This window comes from Bufo gargarizans, chromosome 2, assembly GCF_014858855.1.
Source record: "Bufo gargarizans isolate SCDJY-AF-19 chromosome 2, ASM1485885v1, whole genome shotgun sequence".
NCBI classification, from domain to species: domain Eukaryota; kingdom Metazoa; phylum Chordata; class Amphibia; order Anura; family Bufonidae; genus Bufo; species Bufo gargarizans.
Genome location: NC_058081.1, coordinates 514,145,766 through 514,161,252, shown reverse-complemented (window position 1 = coordinate 514,161,252; position 15,487 = coordinate 514,145,766).

The following is a 15,487-nucleotide window of genomic DNA, read 5'->3' as shown; positions in this document are numbered from 1 at the left end:
CTAGGTGCCACTAGGTGCTCACAAGGATATGGCCTCTACGGGACAGCAGAAGACCTGAGGTACAGGCTTGAGCTCAGGCTGAGGGGCCATGCCATCCAGAGCGCCAGATTATTTAGCCAACCATGTGTGGGGTGCCCTGCACTCCTTTCACCACTGTGAGGGCTGGCAACTTTGTTAAACTGGTCATATCCGTCAACACTGGTCTGGGTTCCTCTTACATTCTTCCATGGAAGACCCCAGAGGTCCTGAGAGCTCAGAAGGAGATGTGTCACTGCTCTACTTTCACAGTTACTACTGCCCCTGCCAATTCATGCCCACTCACATTGAGTAGGAGGCTCTGCCTGTCTCCTTTGCCCCTGTTGCTGACTCCAAGCCAGAGTCCCAGCCTGACCTGACTCCACAAGAGTCATAAAAAGAGCAGTAGCTTGCTGAGGATTCAGGAGCTGATAGATCCGCCCATCCTTAGACTGCATCTGCCCCCTCAGTGCCATCAGTTGCTCCCTCAGTGCCATCAGTTGCCCCCTCAGTGCCATCATCTTCCCCCTCAGTGCCATCAGCTTCCTCCCCAGTGCACCAGCTGCTCCCCAGTGCCACTAGCTACCCCCTAGTGCCACCAGATGCCCCCAGTGCATCAGCTGCCACCCTAGTGCCATCAGCTGCCCTCTCAGTGCCACCAGCTTGCCCCCAGTGCCACCAGCTTGCCCCCTAATGCCACTAACTTGCCCCCCAGTGCAATCAGGTGCCCCCAGTGCCACCAGCATGCCCCCCAGTGCCACCAGGTTGCCCCCCAGTGCCACCATCTCCCCCTCCTAGCCATGTCCCCAGTGCCAGTACTTACCTTTCCTGTAGGGCCGCCACTCTACAGATCCTCCATCTTCTTCTCCGCGTGCTGCACACAGCATTGGATGACCAAGGAGCGGTGAGTAATACCAAGTGCTTCACTCCTGCTCTGTGGTCACATGACACAAATGAATCCTCAATGCAAAGTTTTCATTAAGGATTTTGTTGTGTCGAATTAGTTGCCCATAGCAACCAATCAGATTCCATCTTTCATTTTCCAAAGGAGCTGTAAAAAATGAAAGGTCGAATCTGGTTGCTATGGCCAACTAAGCCAGTTCTACTTTACACCAGTTTGATAAATGATCCCATATGTTTCTTGTGTTTATGGGCAGTAGTTCCCCACACTACCCAGAGCTTTACCCACACGGATCAGAAGAAGGGAAAGCTAAACGGTGATGTGAATGCACCCTAAGGCTACTTTCACACTTGTGGCACAGTGATTCGGCAAGCAGTTCCGTATCCGCAACTGCCTGCCGGATCCGGCAAAAGTATGCCGACCGATGGCATTAGTAAGACTGATCAGCATCCTGATCAGTCTTAAAAATGCCTGATCAGTAAAAAAAAGTGCATTGAAATGCCTGATCCGTCTTTCCGTGTCATCCGGCAAAACGGTTCTGTCCGGATCCAGCATTTATTTTTTTCCCCTTTTCTGCGCAGTCCGGCATTCCGGTATTTTGAATACATATTTCTATGGAAAAAAATGCTAGATCCGGCATTCAGGCAAGTCTTCAGTTTTTTTTTCGCCAGAGATAAAATCGGAGCATGCTACGGTTATTTCTTTTGCCTGATGAGTCAAAATGACTGAACTGAAGACATCCTGATGCATCCTGAACGGATTACTCACTATTCAGAATTCATGGGGATATGCCTGATCAGTTCTTTTCCGGCATTGAGCCCTTTTGACGGAACTCTATGCCGGAAAAGAAAAACGCTAGTGTGAAAGTAGCCTTAAAGGGGTTCTTCACTTTCATTTAACTGATGATCTATCCTCTGGATAGATCATCAGCTTCTGATCGGCCGGGGTCCGACACCCGGGACCCCCGCCGATCAGCTGTTTGAGAAGGCAGCAGCGCCACGGCCTTCTCACTGTTTACCGCCGGGCCGCCCGCCCACTGACGTCACGACTTGTATCAACTAGAGTGGGCGCGGCTAAGCTCTGTTCACTTGAATGGAGCTTAGCCGCGCCCACTCTAGTTGATACAAGTCGGGACGTCAGTGGGCGGGCGGCCCGGCGGTAAACAGTGAGAAGGCCGCAGCGCTGCTGGAGCACCGCTGCCTTCTCAAACAGCTGATCGGCGGGGGTCCCGGGTGTCGGACCCCGGCCGATCAGAAGCTGATGATCTATTCAGAGGATAGATCATCAGTTAAATGAAAGTGAAGAACCCCTTTAATTGTGTAATGATCCGGTATTGTCCCCAAAGTAGAACTTATGTACCAAAGCCCTTTGTGATGTTTTGCAACATTTAAATTCAGTGCCCCAGGAATAGACCTATGCTCTAAATCCCCCTTTGAGAGTTCCACGTGCCTATTCTGAAGCCTATTCTGAGACGTTATGGACACAGATGAGCTAGATTTATGAAAGAAAAATCACAGAAAACAATGCACTAACACAATAGATGCAAACAGTATATATGGACTGAGCCCTCATTCTGAGGCTACTTTCACACTAGCGTTCGGGTTTCCGCTCGTGAGCTCCGTTTGAAGGGGCTCACGAGCGGACCCGAACGCAGCCGTCCAGCCCTGATGCAGTCTGAATGGAGGCGGATCCACTCAGACTGCATCAGTCTGGCGGCGTTCAGCCTCCGCTCCGCTCGCCTCCGCACGGACAGGCGGACAGCTGAACGCTGCTTGCAGCGTTCGGGTGTCCACCTGGCCGTGCGGAGGCGTGCGGATCCGTGCGGATCCGTCCAGACTTTCAATGTAAGTCAATGGGGACGGATCCGTTTGAAGATGCCACAATGTGGCTCAATCTTCAAGCGGATCCGTCCCCCATTGACTTTACATTGAAAGTCTGGACGGATCCGTACTAGGCTATTTTCACACTTAGCTGTTCTATGCTAAAAATAATGCAGACGGATCCGTTCTGAACGGAGCCTCCGTCTGCATTATTATGAGCGGATCCGTTCAGAACGGATCCGCCCGAACGCTAGTGTGAAAGTAGCCTAATATGATAAAATATGAGACTTTCACCCAATATATATGTAGCCATGCACATCCGCATATTCATTTATTACATCTTGCAGGATGTTTTTTTTTTTTTAATCTTTTTCTGTGATTTTTGTTTAGTCTGTAGTATACACTTGAAGTAGTAACACCTTTAAGTCTGAATGGTACATATAGCAGGGCTTGCTCTTCCCCTCATCGGTTGCTTGATGCACACAGAGGTAACTAGAAGCAGCACACTATATGTGCAGGGTCTGCTCTCCTGAATGTAGATGCCCAACAGCATAGGTTGGTTTAGGGTAGGACCTGCACAGGTAGGCAGGCACAGATGTGTTTTGATCCAAATATATTGTCTGGGGGCTTAGTCCATATATAATGTTTGCATCTATTGTGTTATTCTTTAGACCAGGGATTAGCAACCTCCGGCACACCAGATGTTCTGATACTACAACTCCCAGAATGCTCCATTCAATTCTATGGAAGTTGTGAGTACAGCCGGGCATGTTTGCATTGTGGGAGTTGTAGTTTCACAGCAGCTGGAGTGCCAAAGGTTGCTGATCCCTGCTTTAGACCAATGCCCCCAGAGCACCGTGCTTCAGACATCACTGGCCCTTATGCCACACATATGCCACATATATTTGTACTACTGTATATGCCATGCTATGGTTTCTTGCAGAAGAAAAAATAATAAAACTGTAATGTGTATGCATGCATGCATTCTTTCTGTCTTACACATTTTAGAAGAGCTAAGTGTTAGCAGATGTTCAGGACAGCATCAGTTAAAATAAGGAGTTGTGCAGTGATCCCAGTGGTTCACTGTGAAAGGGGTTACATTAAACATTATGCACTTTGTATCTCAAAGGCTATTTATGGAAAGAAGAAGGTTACTTACTTAGCCCCTGGAGATAGTTGCTGGGTGCGGGCTGGTCCCACCCTTTTTTTGGGATAGTTAGAAATTGCTGAGGAGTATGTAGACAGAGTCTCAGTGTGTTAATGAGTTAATGAGTGTGGTGTAGAAGTTGAAAAGAGAAGCAGCAGACTGACATAAAACAGTCTTATTGGGCAGACTAGATGGGCCAAATGGTTCTTATCTGCCGACTCATTCTATGTTATCAGACTTGAACAAGTATCAACTCTGAGGGAGAAAATAATTGAGCCTAACAGAAGGATTAGCTACCATTTCAAAGGGGCAGTGCATGGACAGAGATTCAGTGAAAGTAAAGCATGTTTTTTGGCTGTGGACTTCGCTGCCTTTAGTTGAGTCTAAAAGCTTGGGGTGCCCCTACTATAAACAAGAGACAGACTGGCCATCTCTTAAAGGTCTACATCCCACAGCTGGGAATGCTAGAAATCAGGATTTAATATATATAGGGAGAGAAAAAAAATGTTAACCCTTGGCTGAATTGGGAAGATTGCTCAGGTTAACTAGAAAGGGATTCAGAGACAACAACTTCATTGCCTATTTTTCCCTACATACAGCCTTTGGAAATTGTATATGGAACCTGTAAAGACTGTGTCTACTTTTGCAAGTGCCTGTGCATACCATCTGCCCAGTAGTTCCCAGTGGCGTAGCGTGGGAAGGGGCATTTGCCCCGGGTGCAACATTCTCAGGAGCGCCAGCAGAGCCGCACCACCAATTAGGCAAAGTTAGACGATCGCCCCCATAGTCATCTGTATCGCCGTCCTCAGGACAGCGATACAGATGAATGAGCTGCAGGGCAGTGGAGAGACGTCTCCCTTCCCCGTTCCTCTGATAGGCTGCAGGAACTAGGCCTGCAGCCTATCAGAGGCTGATGCAGGTGGCGCGATTACGTCATCACGCCGCATGAGCCGTACAGCGCGGGACACAGGCTGGAAGAGGCCTGCATCGCATCACTGCCATGGAGGTAAGTATAAGTGTTTATTTTTTTATATGGTACAATATTGGCTACTGGCACATGACTGGGGGACCATCTATGGGTGGCACTTGTTACTGGCACACAATTGGGGGGCACTTGTTACTGGCACATGATTGGGAGCCATCTATGGGGGGCACTTCTCACTGGCACTGTCACAGCGGACAAGCACTCGGACACACAGAAAAACCAACAACCAGGCTCTGAGCGAGAAGCAGGGGAAGGGTCACCTCGTAGCTAATCCCTGACCTCTCTCCCTGCGCTGCTCAGCCCACAGGCAGACCTTGGTGGTAGGAATGCTGTGTCCTCGTGCCTAGGCTAATACACCCTAACTTCCCTGAGATGGTGAAAAGGGGAAATAGGAGCAGTCTGCTCGCACAGAACCTGGATAGGAGAGAAGATATCAACACAACAAAAACAGCAAACAACAAGAACAGAAACCACACTTATCTTAACAGAGCTGGGACAGAAAACCTTCCTTGCTTGCTTGCTTGCTTCCTAGGCCAGACTGATTTCTATAACCCGCTCAGAGCACTGGAAATGAGAGCCATTTAAACTAATGACCCCACCCAGTGCACCTGATGGGAGGCGGATCCAGCACGACTACAAAGCAAACACTAAAGACGTGCTGCTATTCTGGCCGACCTCTGCACATAGTCAGAGCCGGGCATGACAGGCACATGATTGGGGGTTACTTCTTACTGGCACATGATTGAGGGGGCCATCTATGTTAGGCATTTCACTGGCACATAATTGGGGGGCATCTATGGGGGCACTTACTGGCACATTATTGGGGGGCATCTATGGGGGCACAACTGTAACGGTGGGGAGTGGGGGAAACCCCCCACCATATAATGTCACCAGTTACTAGGCCATAGGCAGGAAAAAGGGAGCTGGTCACCTCCTAAAGCTTCTCTCAAATTGCCCTAGTCTTCTGGCTATATGGTTCCCCCTCTTGGAAACCAGCCCCCTCGCGGAGGTCCGGTTAGATGTTTGGTGCCGTCTTTCCATCTCTGCTGCGGCAGGTAAGTGTTGGTTGCTGCTAGTGTTCTGTTGTTACACTGTCTACTTACCTAGTAACACTAGCAACAACGAACACTTACCTGCGGCAGCAGAGATGGAAAGACGGCACCAAACATCTAACCGGACCTCCGCGAGGGGACTGATTTCCAGGAGGGGGGACCATAAGCCTGTATGCAGCACTGCCTGGAGCTTCCATGCATCTGGTGTTTGTATGGAGGTCCGGTTAGATGTTTGATGCCGTCTTTCCATCTCTGCTGCGGCAGGTAAGTGTTGGTTGTTGCTAGTGTTCTGTTGTTACACTGTCTACTTACCTGCCATGCAGTTGCTGCATTCAGTCTTTCTCCCTGTCAGCTACTGGGCTTCTGGAGACGCCTTTCATCCGTGATGTTGGATGAACAGGAGGTCTCTGCCCTGTCACGATGTTGAGGGTGATGCAGGGATTCCTAGACTTCTAGGTTCGTGGTTATGAGCCCCCTTACCATTGAAAGCCTAGGGCGATTTGAGGGAAGCTTTAGAGGTGACCAGCTCCCTTTTCCCTGCCTATGGCCTAGTAACTGGCGACATTGTACGGTGGGGGGTTTCCCCCACTCCCCACCGTGACAACATCTTACTGGCATATTATTAGGGGGCACTGTGGGGGCTTCTGTGGGGGCTTCTATGGGGGCACTTCTTACTGGCACATTATTGGGGCGCTTCTTACTGGCCAATTATTAGGGGCATCTATTGAGGCCACAAAGAAGGAGTATTTTATATGGGGGGGCTCTGTATAGGGGCATTTTATACTGGGACACATTATGGTGGGTACTATGGAGAAGGGGGGAGAGGAGCACTATGGAGTCATCTACCGGGGCACTGAGGAGGGGTATTTTATACTTGCAAATTATGGGTGACATTGAGGTCATCTACCTGGGCACTATACTGTATATGGGTCATTTTATACTGGTACATTATGGGGGGCACTAGGAGGAAGGGGGACGAGGAGCACTATGGGGGCATTTACTGGGGGCACTATATAGGGGTATTTTATACTGGCACATAATGAGGGCACTATGGGGACATTAGCTCAACTAGGGGCATTAAAAGGAGGGATTTTTTGCACTGTAACATTATAAGGAGAATTATTACTACTGGGGGCATTATGGTGGGCTTTATTACTACTGGGAGTCTAGGGGGAACATGATTACTAGTATGGGCACTATGGGAGCATTATTACTTTTGGGGCACAGTGGGGACATGTGGGCACTTTAAGAGCACTATTACTACCATGTGTGAGAATTATTCCTATTGGTGGTACTTTGGGAGCCCTATTACTGTGGGGGCGCCTTGGCAGAGTATCTGCTTACCACAATTATTTTTGGTGGACGTTATGTTTACACTATTAGTGTCAGGGGCACTATTTGCTGGGCGCAGTTATTGTAGGGCACTGTGTGCCAATAATTATTGAAGGGCACTATCTGCATAGAACTAGTATTACCAGGGGGTTTATCTGTTTCTGCAATATAATATTGGGAAGCATGGCAGGCAGAGTATTGGGGGTGGTAGGATGATTTGTCCAGAGGATGGGAGGATGATGGCAAAGTAGTGAACTAAGATTTTTTTGTCAAACTGCAGAGACGAGAAATGGCTGAAAAATGGTGGTCTGCTCTGAAGGTCTGAAAGGAGAAGATGAGGAAAGAGGGAACGAACATCTACATCAAAGCGGACATTACTGGATGTAAGAGGTATGGTGCGCTGTATTACCCTGTATGTTCTGTAGTGATGGAAGGGTGGATATAGAATTTGGCCCACACTATAGTAGCCTGGCCCCAGACTTAAGGTCACACTGTGTATGTTCTGAAATCTGGGGCCTCACACCCATCTAATACATTATCTGTACACAGAGAGTTATCACCGTGTTATCTGTGGCATTACATAGGACTGCAGGTGATATCTACTACATTATCTGTAAAAAGGGGTCTGGCGACAGGTTGGAGGGGTGGGCGCAATATTTGGCCTGCCCCAGGTTCTGGCAACCGACGCTACGCCACTGTTCCAGTAAAGTACAGAGGACTTGTTTTCACCTACTACCAGGCTCATCATTGCACTGTATTGTGTCACTCTAAGGCTAGTTTCACACTAGCGTTCGTCAGTCCGCTCGTGAGCTCCGTTTGAAGGAGCTCACGAGCGGACCCGAACGCCTCCGTCCAGCCCTGATGCAGTCTGAATGGAGCGGATCCGCTCAGACTGCATCAGTCTGGCGGCGTTCAGCCTCCGCTCCGCTCGCCTCCGCACGGACAGGCGGACAGCTGAACGCTGCTTGCAGCGTTCAGCTGTCCGCCTGGCCGTGCGGAGGCGAGCGGATCCGTTCAGACTTACAATGTAAGTCAATAGGAACGGATCCGCTTGAAGAGGTCACCATATGGCTCAATCTTCAAGCGGATCTGTCCCCCATTGACTTTACATTGAAAGTCTGAACGGATCCGCTCAGGCATCTTGCGCACTTAGAAAATTTTCTAAGTTATTAATGCAGACGGATCCGTACTGAACGGAGCCTCCGTCTGCATTAATATGATCGGATCCGTTCAGAACGGATCCGATCAAGCGCTAGTGTGAAAGTAGCCTAAGGGACCCCTGCCTTGCACCCCAAAACCCACTAACACCAAAGGAACCCCAACTGCCACCAGGCAGGGGACCCTAATTAAAACCAGGGTGTGCCCCGAGGGGATTAAAGAGTGCATCCCTCCCTTCATTACACACAAGGCCCAAGGAGCACAGGAGTAGAACTTGTACAGTGAGTACTATGACCTAAATCCCCGCCAGAGCACCACTACCATCTTCTCCACCCTCACGCCTCCCTTGAGGGCTAGAGGGTTTGGCTTAGCCCCTTAGTTCCAGTGACAGGAAATTTTAATGCGTCAGCATACCAAGACATTATGGACAATTGTATGCTCCCAACTTTGTAGGAACCGTTTGGTGAAGGCCCTTTTCTATTCCAGCATGACTGAGCTGCAGTGCACAAGGCAAGGTCCATAAAGGCACGGGTGAGTTTTGTATGGAAGAACCTGACTAGTCTGCACAGAACCCTGAACTCAACTCTATGGAACACCTTTGGAATGAACTAGATTGGAGATTATGAGCCGAGACTTCCCTACAACATCAAAGTCTGACCTCACGCATGCTCTTTTGGAGGAATGAGCAAAAATTCCCACAGCCTCCAAAACTTTGTAGAAAGCCTTCTCAGAAATTCATTTATTATTGGATATAGAATGTTTTATCATAAAATCTCCAGTAGGTGTAATGTGTAGGTGTCTGTCCCAATACTGTTGTCCATATAGCGTAACAGGGAACAATAGGTGGCATTGAACTACACAACTTTAAATGATCAATACATTATAATTCATTTATACATTTGCAGTTTGCTGATAAGACTCCATGACGCATAGACCACGTGTATTCCACAGCCGGATTCGGACCACTAATGCCAGCTGTCCAGACCTGTGCATGTTTCTTTATTAAACTGTGCCTGCATTCTGAGAACACAGATACAGTTGAATATCATGGAGAAGCAGGGAACCCGGCAGCTCCCTACTCCACCATTCCCTGGCCGGTGCTCTCTGACACCAGCTGCAGGCGCGATGTAATGACGTCATCACCCTTGCTGTGCTGAGAAGCACAAGCTGCAGGATGATGTGCTCCATTCATCCAGGAAGTGGGGGGCTAGGTAAGTAATGCTCTTTTATTTTATCAATACTACAAGGGCATCACTATTGGGGCACTAATGGGGCATATCTAGTGTGAGGTGGCACCAAGGTGAATGTCTACTGTGAGGGGACATATCTTCTGTGAGAGGGGCGTACCTACTGTGAAGTGGCACATCTACTGTGAGGGAGCACTAAAGGGGCATATGTACTGTAAAGGGCATATATACTGTGAGAGGGCACTGAAGGGGTATATATACTGTGAGGGGGCACTAAAGAGGCATATCTACTGTAAAGGGGCATATCTACTGTGAGGGGGCACTAAAGAGACATATCTACTGTAAAGGGGCATATCTACTGGGAGGGGGCAGTAAGAGGGTATATCTACTGTGAGGGGACACTAAGAGAGCATATCTACTGTAAGGGGCCACTAAAGGAGTATATCTACTGTGAGGGGGCACTAAAGGGACATATCTACTGTGAAGGGGCATTAAGAGGGCATATCTACTGTAAATGGCCACTAAAGGGGTATATCTACTGTATGGAGGACTAATAGGGCATATCTACTGTGAGGAAGCACTAAACGGGTATATATACTGTGAGGGGGCACTAAAAAGGTATATCTACTGTGAGGGAGCACTAAAGGAGCATATCTACTGTGAGGGGGCACTGAGATTGCATATCTACTGTAAAGGGGCATTAAGGGAACATATCTACTGAGAAGGGACGTATCTACTGTGAGGGGGGGTACTAAGGGAGCATATTTGCCGAGAGGGGGCAATAAGGGGACCTTTCTACTGTGAGGAGGCATTAAAGGGGCATATGTACTGTGAGGGGGCACTAAGGAGGCATATCTGCTGTGAGAGGGTATTCAGGGGACATCTACTGTGAGGGGACACTAAGGGAGCATAACTATTTTGTGGGGACACTTAATGGGCATCACTATGTTGGAAGCATTTAAAGGACATCACTCTCTGTGGAGGCACTTAAAGAACATCACAGTGTGGATCCACTTAATGGGACATCAATCTGTGTAGGGGGCATCCTGCTAAGAGGGGGGCACAGAGGCATCATACTTCTTGAGGAGCACTAAGGGCATCATACTGTCTGGGCGCACTAAGGGACATTGTTATTGTGTTGGAGCATTAAGGGGCCCAATTACTGTGTGGGGGGGCACAGAAAAGATTGGATTGAATTAGAGGCAGGGTTTATTGTAAAAAAAAAAAAAATGCTACAGTGGACTACACGCCACTGGTGTTATCCTTACTTTTTATTGTGGCGTAGACCGTTACCCGACTGCAGACCAAGGTATGTGGACGACCTTTAGAAGAAGTTCTTGAGTACCCCTGGTATAGACCCTGGACCCCAGCCGGGCAGAGGACTCCTGTTTATACTGTTTTTTTTATAATCTGCTCATATTTATTCCTTCTTGTTTAAATTACTTTGTCTTATTTAACACAAATGTTCCAGAAGCAATTTATCCATGTAAATAAATAGATCAGTCCTGCAACTCCGGTAAAAACTGGAATTTCCCATTGTAATTATTTATTAGGGAATCTCTGAGAAATAGCCAAACTGTATATCTAAGCAGATAGACAGAGATAGACAGATGATAAGTATATACAGAAGATCGAGACAGACAGACACAAACAGGAATGGACTAGAATGGATAGATAGATAGCAGTTAGATAAGAGATATAGATGATAAATAGATAGATAGATAGATAGATAGAAAGGAATGACTGGATTGTTGCAGGAAGGGAGTTCTGGTGGTTGTGACTGCGTTGCTGACATTCATAACTTTATACAACACACAGATGAGCTTACTAAACATTTCAAGCCAGTGAGTTATGTGTTGATAATATTTTGAGAGGCTCAGAGTGAAGGAGAAGCAGGTTTTGTCAGATCTGGTGAGGCTCCTCCATTGTCTCTCGCTGACAATGTGGAATATAATAATATTATTGTCAGTGGAGACAATTGGAGTCGGGAGAATCTCTGCTGCTTTGTCCTCACTGGCAGAATTACATGGAGGCATTGAGAAAACTGATATATTTCACCTCTTAAGTCTATGGGGGGGAGGGGACCTCAATGGCCCAGTGTCTATCAAACACCTCACTCCTTTCTTCTCAGAACATTTGTATTATTCGGAATCCATCTGAGCACAGCGGTGGTGGGAAAATCAGCCCCAAGTCTATTCTTCATGGGTAGTCAGCCAACCTGGAAGAAAGGACTTTGTCATGTGCAAATATGGAGACCCCTGGAAGAAAGCTGAAGGCTTCCCCCTATTGTCTACCGACTCCACCAACTAGAGAAAGGCGCGTTTGATAAAGTTGTGTAGAATCCATGAATGGCTATTGGATGTCGGGAATTGTCTTGCGCTGACCTCAATTTCGTACTGTAGAGCCCCCATGAAAGCTCTGCCTGATGTCACAATAAACCCATTCTTCTCAGTTTAGCAAAAGGGATTAGTTAAAAGGGTGACATTCCGTGCACGGGGTTCCAAGTGTTTCCAGAAACAAAGGAGCGAGATGTTTTTGAAGTTATTTTTAATTGAGTTGAACTAATTTAATAAAGGTCCCAAGGAGACAAAAAAAAAATACGAGGAAAAAAAAGAGAAAGTGATTGTGTCGCGTCTCGTCGCGGTCAGAAGAGTCTATTCTCTGCACTTCCAGCAGCCTGGAACACTGGCTCCTTTTACAGTCAATCATCAACTGTTCCAAAATGAAGTCTTTCACTGAGCTGACAGCTTAGAAATAAATCTGCCGGATAAAATACAGCGTAAACGATGTCTGTGCTGCTCTTGGCCGAAAACACACCGCTACTCATAGATAGTGACGGAACATGTTATCTCATAAAAGGAAGAGAGAAAAAAACTTCATGGGTAATGTAAATCATGAGGCTTAGAATTCAGCGCAGATAGCCGTTAAGAGAACATGAGACAAATTTGGAAACCAACTCAAAAGAAGATGAGATAGATAGATAGATAGATAGATAGAGTAGGGCTGACTTGGTTTTGTGACCCATGTCTCATCTCCTAAGCCCCCTTCTCCAGATCCATATTAACGACAATTGGAGAAGGACAGAACATGGCAGCTATTGATGGCCACCACAGAGGGGCAGCTTCTGGGGAGGTATTTTGTGCTGTACTGTCTTATTACTGACCCTGACAACTTGCACTGGTCCCATATGCTTGTGTTGCCTCAACTTCTGTCAATTTGGACCCACCTACAACATTGGGGACACTTTTAGTTTTTTTTTTTTTTGCAGGGCCACTTAAGTTCCCAGTCTACCCCTGACTGTGTTAGCTGATTGACAGACATATAGATAGACAGGTTTCTCATAAACCGATAGATACATAGAGAGATAGCAAACTAGATGATTGACAGAAAGATATGATATAGATAAACAGATAGACAGCTAGATAAGTGATAGATAGATAGATAGATAGATAGATAGATAGAGTGCATTCGGTCTTCAGACCCTTTCACTTCTTTCACATTTTGTTATGTTGCAGTCTTGTGCTAAAATTTCTAAAAAGTTCTAATTTTTCCCCGTCATTCCCCATAATGACAAAGTGAAAACAGAGACAAAAATTTACTCAAATGTTTACGCAAATTGTGGCATATAAAAGTTGCAAATTATGTCGCATGCAATATTTGCACCATAATTTGTGTCTTTTTGAGCTTCTCGACACTTTTCTAAAGTAGTGAGAAAAGGCGTGGAGCCTCGCATGGCCATCTGGATTTACTATAATTTACGCTAGAAACTGCTGTGAGTTATAGCTGAAGTCGACGCCAGCCCCTAGCTTTCTGGAGCATGGACTGCCAGAGATGCGACTAATTTATTAAGAGGCCTCTAATTATTTGAGTGCATCTCACTCCAGCACACAGTTATCAAGACCAGAGTATGGGAATGCCAGTCTTGATAAATGTCCCTTAGAATGTTTGAAATCTTTGCTGATTTATTGAACAGGAAAGACTAAAGTATTCAGACCCTTTACTCAGGACTTAGTTGAAGAACCTTTGGTAGTGATTACAGCCTCCAGTCTTCTTGGGTATGATGCCACAAGGTTTGCACATCTGGATTTGGGGATTTTCTGCCATTCTTCTCTACAGATCCTCTTAAGCTCTGTCAGCTTGAATGGGGACCATCAGTGAACAGCCATTTTCAGGTCTCTCCAGAGATGTTCAATTGGGTTCAGATCAGGGCTCTAGCTGGCCCACTCAGGGACAATCACAGAGTTGTTCCTTAGCCACTACTGTGTTGTCTTGGCTGTGCGCTTAGGGTCATTGTCTTGTTGGAAGGGGAATATTTGACCCAGTGGATCAGGTTTTCATTAAAAATTTCTCTGTACTTTGCTCCATTCAGCTTTCCCTCAACACTAGCTAGTTTTCTTGTCCCAGCTGCTGAAAAACACCCACACAGCATAGTGCTGCCACCACCATGCTTTACTGTAAGGGTGGTACTGGGCAAGTGATGACCAGTGCCTGGTTTCCTCTAAATATGACGCTTAGAATTGAGGTAAAAAAGTTCTATGTTAGTTTAATCACATAAGAGAATCTTGTTTCTCACAGTCTGAGAGTACTTTAGGTGCTTTTTTTTGCAAAAGTCCATGTATATTTGACTGAAGAGAGGCTTTTTTTCTTGTCACTCTGCCATAAACACCAAATTGGTGGAATGCTGCAGTGATGGTTGACCTTCTGGAAGTTTCTCATATAAGCACACACAATCTTTGAAGCTCAATCAGAGTTATCATTGGTTTCTTGGTCACTTCTCTTTCCAAGGCCCTTCTCCACTGATTATTTTGGTTTGGTGGGGTGACCAGCTCTATGAAGAGTCCTGGTTATTCCAAACTTCTTCCATTTAAGAATTATAGAGGTCTCTCTCGCAGAACCCATAGCAATTGGGTAGTCTGACAACAGGGTAGGTACGCCACTGTGGTAAGCACCACTGGAGTTGTCCCTTTAGCTACAATGCACCTCACCTAGGACAAAAGGTTATACGCTCATGGGCATCTTATAGATGGGCCTATGCATCATGAAACTCTTTATAATAATTGGGGATCATGGATTATTTATTGTTATGATAAACTCATGAAAAAGATCTTGTTTTAGAAACTTGTAATCATACAATTGAAATAACCTTCCCCAATGCTTGTGGTGCCTCCTCAGATAATATTATTATTACTCTCATTTTCATGTCAAGCTATTTATATGGTGTAGCTCCTCACTCGCCACAGTGACTGATCTGCTCTGAACCAAATTTAACATTTCACAGATTATCTTGTCAAAAGATGATACAAAATACGGTCATTAAATCTTAAAATGGACTCTTCAGGCCGGGATGCATTTCACTCATCAGTAAACAGCATTTTCCAGCCTGAAGGGGAGAGTTGAGGAGTTGAAGGCTATTCCTCCAAAGTCTCTGCATCTTACAAATACACAAAGGTAGCATGCTGCATCTAAAGGTAATATTTCATCAAGAGCAAATGCCAACCCTGTTACTGACATCACTGAATATAATAGTAATATAATTACATTGTGATCAGACATGAGATCTACACACCTTATACTACAGTAACAGCTATTCCATCTAGTACTGCTGACAACCAGCCTCTATATCATGTCTGAGAGGTTGTCACAGCCCCGCCCCCTGTTACTGACATCACTGCATATAATAGTAATATCATTACATCGTGATCAGACGTGAGATCACACACCTTATACTACAGTAACAGCTATTCCATCTATTACTGCTGACAACCAGCCTCTATACCATGTCTGAGAGGTTGTCACAGCCCCGCCCCCTGTTACTGACATCACTGAATATAATAGTTATATCATTACATTATGATCAGACATGAGATCACACACCTTATACTTGTCACGG